Source organism: Phoxinus phoxinus (genome assembly GCF_949152265.1).
Source record: "Phoxinus phoxinus genome assembly, chromosome: 18".
NCBI classification, from domain to species: domain Eukaryota; kingdom Metazoa; phylum Chordata; class Actinopteri; order Cypriniformes; family Leuciscidae; genus Phoxinus; species Phoxinus phoxinus.
The window spans coordinates 10426466-10432465 of record NC_136893.1 but is presented as its reverse complement, the minus strand read 5'-3'; the positions used below and the strand labels follow the sequence as shown (position 1 = coordinate 10432465).

The 6000-nt window shown below is 38.0% G+C and overlaps 1 long non-coding RNA gene across 1 annotated transcript; it reads right to left on the bottom strand.

Moving 5' to 3' along the window:
- Positions 1-458: 458 nt before the first annotated feature.
- On the bottom strand, positions 459-3139 carry LOC306986150. Its single transcript, XR_013794919.1, has 3 exons — positions 1231-3139; positions 944-1101; positions 459-665 (listed from the first exon to the last, which is right to left on the bottom strand). It is a non-coding gene; the product is annotated as an uncharacterized lncRNA (long non-coding RNA).
- Positions 3140-6000: the final 2861 nt, after the last annotated feature.

Below are 6000 nucleotides of genomic sequence, written 5' to 3'. Positions count from 1 at the left end.
CTCTAAATTGCTCCTCTAGTGAGATGAAATGGCGAGTCTTAAGTGCTTTCAGATGTTTTTACTGAGAAAAGCCCTAGTAATGAGTCTCATTTATCGTTTCTGAAGAGATCTCAAGAATATCAGAAACTGTTTCAGCTGTGCCAAATCTGCAATCAAAAGCCAGAGATTTAAATATGAACTCCAACTAAAAAAAACATAATTTGATAACTAAATTAAACATAATTGAGGTTTCCATTAAGTCTCCAGACAAAATAGCATCACTGCAAATTTTCCTCTGTATATGAGCGTTAGGAATAAATAAAATCCTAAGAGATTTTATCAGATTTGATTGTTTGTTTATTTGATTTAAAATTATTATATCTCACCATCTGTCGTATGTCTAGTTTTCTACATTATAAGAACAGCAAATAAGAACATTGTGTTCCATGTTCCACACACACACACACACACAAAAACAATGAGCTCCTCATATAGCTCACACACACACAACAGTTCAGCCACTCTATGTGACCTTTCAATTATTGATCCTCTCCAGCACCGTAGTTCCTCTCTCCCACCGGCCGCATATTAAATTCCTGGCTCTCGCATACCTGCAGCATCAGCAGAATAAACGGGGGTGATTCATCTGAGGCTGTCAGCACAGCGCAGGGTGAGAGGATATTTCCCTACCAGGGAAAAAACAGAAACATTATAGCTCACACTGAAGAGCAGCAGAGATGTGCTGTCAAAGTCATTCTCTCCAAATCACATCCAGATTTTAACTTACAGTATTAGACTTATTTTTAATAAGACATCTAATTTCCAATAAATTATTATAAAATCACACAAAAGTCTTCTTATATTCATTTTTATTATAATTTGTATTACCACTATACATTCTGCTGTCATTCCTAAACACATGAAACTATTAGTGCATTTCCTATTTGGATCTTCCAATACTCACCACAAATAGTCTGCTCTAATAAAGATGTCATCATTTCCAATTCCCTTATTCCCGCTGTCACACCGCCACAGAGTGAACAGACCTGTCCAGAATAGCCCAGTCTCAAAAAGTCTCCAGTTGCACTCTTGTACCAAGCACAGAAGTATTTTGGGAATCTGCTATAGGATAAGATGGGAACAGCTGCTGGTTAATTTTAAGTTTAGTGTCTGTGGATCTGGGTACTATGAAAAATGATTCACAATCCAATGGTGGTACACAGTAGTGTAGAATAGCATAGCATAACATACCAGTTTCAAAATGATCCCATAAGTCATGCGCTAGCATCCCTTGAAGGGGTTTTACTGCAGGTGTCAGACTACAGGAAGTGGAGAACAGTTGACTGACTGTGTGAACTGGTGAAAGATAGTGGTTACATTTTGAAAAGGCAAAGATTTTATTTTAAGGTGCAATTAAACTGCTTGTTTCCATTTACAGCTAGCTAACAATGCCAAGGTCATATGTTTGATTGTCAGGAAATACATACTAATATTTGACTAAGTATCTTTAGATAAAAGCACCTGCATAAATGTAAAAATCATTGCCAATTGCTTTCATTGAAACCTATTTTAATTGTGTGATTGCATTATTAAGTGAAACAGGAAAAATGTATTGATTTTAAACATCTGGGAAATTACTGGATTGTGGAAAGGAAAGAAAACAAATGGATAGCCAGGAAGGACAACTGTGGTACAAAAGGACACAAATAACCCCCAGGTGAGATGCTGTACCCATTTACCTCTATGCAACAGCAAAGTGCACACTGGGACATATTAACTGGGACACTGGGACTGCACCAAAACCCGAAGGTGATACAATAAAGAATGCGGTTGTCTCATTTCCTTCAAGACAAACTCTCTGAACTTTGACTCATAATGCAAGGCTAAGAAAAAAACACCACTAATGGTCAACAGCACAGGCAGAGCTGCACCATTATTTACTCAGGAGAAGGTGCACGTGGCCAGCTGGATCGATTATTTACCCATCGACACGCTACAAGGATTCAAAGAGGCTGTGTTCGTCCTATGCCAAAAACATCTATGGCACAGGAATGCAACAAGAAAGCGTTTTGGAGGAAGCTGTCAGACAGAGTTCAGCAGAGCAGTGGCTGTGCCCAGCAGGAGATCATCAGCCAAGAGTCAAAAGAACAGCAGGTTTCCCAGCGCTCGCTGCCTGTGGAGTGATGGATGCTTTGCCAGGCTGTGCTGAGTCTGCTGAGTCACTGCATGCCCGTCCTATACCCTCACCAGAGGGAGGCCTAATTAACTGTCTCAGCTGATCTAAGGTCAGTTCGACCTGTTGGACCAATGTGATGTATACCTGACTGAAAGCAGAGTTGCTGATTCTAGTTCAGTCGACTGAAATCCATGTCGTAACCACGCTGTCAATCTACCAGAGGTAGAGGCGTTCTTGTGCTCCGCCGTGGTCAGTTAAAAGTTAGAGCTAGAAATATGCATTTTGACAATCCACTTAATAAAGCACTAAATCAAAGAAACTCCAGCACTATCAGCAGATTCTAAAACGCTCGCGGAAAACATCACGGCTTGCGCTTGTATAACATTCAAAATCTGCTAAATAAAGGTAGAAGGTAGTAGCTACTTCCAGTACTCTGAACTGCTCCGATCTACTTGTAGTTCTTATTTAATTTTTATAGCATAAACCAAATGCTGGACTCTTATTGTGTTTATTTACATCTAAAGGCAGGGTAGGTGATTTGTTCCAGAAATATTTTTTGTTATGCTAGTTGAAAGTCTCTTCACATAATGATAGCAAGTTGGCCTATATTGTCTGTGGAAGGCGTAGTAGCCTACCATAAAATGTTCGTCCAATAATTACATTTGGTCTGAATGCAATGATACGATGGCCTACCTGCCTGTCAACGTATGCATTTTCATACCTCCGCGGACCCTGCTCGCGCAGACATCGTAAAGGTTATCAGCATGTTTCATGCTATGCAGAGACAGACGTCAGTCATCGAGCACCACAACCGAAACAGCAGCCGCCTTTTACAGTTCCTCCTGAACCAAAACAACGAGCTTATGCTGCGTTTATAATTACTGTAATTTGGAAGAGATAGAAACCCATGACGTTATACTCTGAGCAGTTTGTGACTCGAATTTATGCATTTCAAGGACAACACTATCAATGCCGAGATGAACCTGAAGCAGTCAGGTGGTACAGGTCACTCTTTAAGTTGTTTAAGTTCATTATTATTGTAATATGATAAGTTATGTGCTTAGTTTAACGCTGTTTCTTGTGACACTTTTGCTGTTTTGCTGTACGTGTTTATGTGTTTTAGAAGATGTTTTATTTTTTGGAGAGGCTCTGAAGGGAGGGTGGGATCTTATGCTTTCAAAGCTAGCTTGTATTGCTAACCTCTCTGAAAAAAACCTACCTTTTTTAACACCCTTGCAAAAAGCAGTTCAAAATGGTTATTTGCTAAGAAAATAAGTGCTATGTGTACAAATACAATACAACTAATGCAGATATAAATAAATCGAGGACATAAAGCCATAAAAAAAATACACTTTTAATATTGACTAAATGCTGCTCTTATTGTGTTTATTTACAAAATAAAGCATAAGATAAAAATTATTTAAATTGTAATATAATTTTAGCAGAGTAAATCTGACTTTCCATCACCTTCCAAAAAAGTGTGTGTGTGTGTGTGTGTGTGTATTTTTAAACAATAAATAACTTTCAGGTCAGATACACTGCTATGGAAACTTCCTATTCAGCTTTTTGTCGTCTTGCATCCTAAGGAAAGATTTCTTTCAGCCGTAAGTTTCTCTTAAAAACAGCTTCCGGACTCGACTCGTCCCTCAAGGAGCCACAAAGAAGAAACATGATCCCATAAAGAGACATCCCACCTCTCAATTTCTGAGTGCAGTTGTGATGTGCTTATCATGCTTATCCGACCAAGTATTTTAATCCATGTAAAGCACAGGTTACATTTAGTCATCTTGACAGACACTGATGGCATAACACGATCTTCTTATGTGCCTGAAGCTCCAAATGCTCAAGACTATATAAAGATTGCCTAGTAACGCACACACTGGATCTTATAATAGCAGTAAATATGTGTGATCTAACATATACTCCTATCAGCTCATATTAATGAGGATATCTCCTGTTATGCTGCATCCGTCAACATGCATTACCAGAGCTGATCGTGTCGAAGTGTGTCTCTGTGGAGTTCCTGGAACAAAAATTCAGGTTAATAAAAAACTCAAGCCTGACTGCTGCATAATTAGCATGCAATCTGCTGTATCTATGGCAACTGCAGAGACAAGCTAAATGAGATGTTACTGGCCCTGACAAATATCAATTGTTATTGCTCACATAAGAGATTTTTCAAAGGAAACTTTGTTGTATGTGGCCATATGGGCAATAACTTCTCCTATATATCTCCTGTCCACTGTTTTTCCTATTTTTCAATTAAATGCATATTTTCCCACGCACATTTCAAACCTCCAGTGGAGGTAGGAGGACATCCTGATGGCAAAAACAGGAGACAGGCCATAGGTGGACAGGACTCATTATGAAAACACCAGGAATGATGGATACCATCCTGAATGCTTCATATAACTGCTTATATTATCTGTATATAAATAGGATGTGCTAAAATGAGCCTGAAATGGCATGATCTCATGTGTGCGTGCGTCACTTCTGTGACAATTTCTAAATTGGTCACTGTCAAAAAAAAAAAAAAAAAAATGGAAAGCTGTTTCAAAGCATGTCTGTACATCACGTGCACAGTTGCTGCTGAATGAGGATAAATAAACCATGTAAAATAATAATTTAAAATATATAAAATATAAATCTATTGTCTATTGTAATATCATTATTTCTATAACTTTTAAGTTTTCTAACTAGATTTGAATGACACAAATAAAACTGATAACTGAAATAGATTAAATTCAGCATAGTGATTATGTAAAAACAGTAAATTTTTCTTTTAATTACTGAAGAAAAGAAGTTATGCAGCAGATGGTCAGTCTAGTGTGCTCTTTGTGATCCGGCACAAATGAATGTAGACTTCTCTGGTGGAGTGAGATGAGACGCACACAGGATTAATCAGTATGGGTTCAATTCTGGCTACTCATTTAAACAGAGAGCAGTTTGAGGACAGGAGCTTCAGAGTGAAAATACAGTGGCTCTCCACCCACATATGACTCATTAATATCAGCCAAATCTGTAAAGTATATGGCTGAAAACAATGAAGAGGCGTGCAGGAAGAGGACAGACAGAGTGAAAGAAGCAATGTTTAACTCATCACAGAAAGCTTCAGATGTGGTTTACTTTTGTTACTTATAAATGCATTACAAGTAACGTGTGTTACGTAATCAGATTACTTTTTCAAGTAACTAGTAAAGTAACGCATTACTTTTATGTGGCTAAAATTCAACCATATATAAGCAAAATCACTTTAGTTATGCATCACAGATTTGTGAATAAACTCAAGAGAGCATGCGATTTTAGACGTAGCCAGTGTTGAACTTTCTTCTCCTGAGTCTTAACTTTCCCCAACACTGACTCTGTGAGCAGAGCATGATATTGCTTTAATATTAGCACTGTCTGGAAATGAGGGTTAACATATTAGCCGGAGTCTGGAGTAGTCTGAGCATGTCAGCGTTTTCAGATAGTTTGAAAGTGTCTTTGAATTAAGTGGTGCCGTTATTGCCAGAAGGAGATCATTCAGCTAACATGTTGAATCCTGCTCTCAACGCAAGCTTATTAATAAATAAGCTTAGCCAGTGGACAGATAATATGACATTTTGCAGTGGCCTGGCTCTAATAATATGACATTTTGCAGTGATGGCCTATAAGTTTCCAATGGTAAGATGAACACTTTTATGTTGACCTTGTTAGATTGCAATTTAGTTGTCCAACTATATGTATAATATTTATCCAACTATATGTAATAATAAAGTAATATAGTATAGTAATAGTATTTACCTTTATGATGGGGTTACTGGAGGAACCACTGACAGGCGAGTTTTTGCATTTGACAGTAGGCA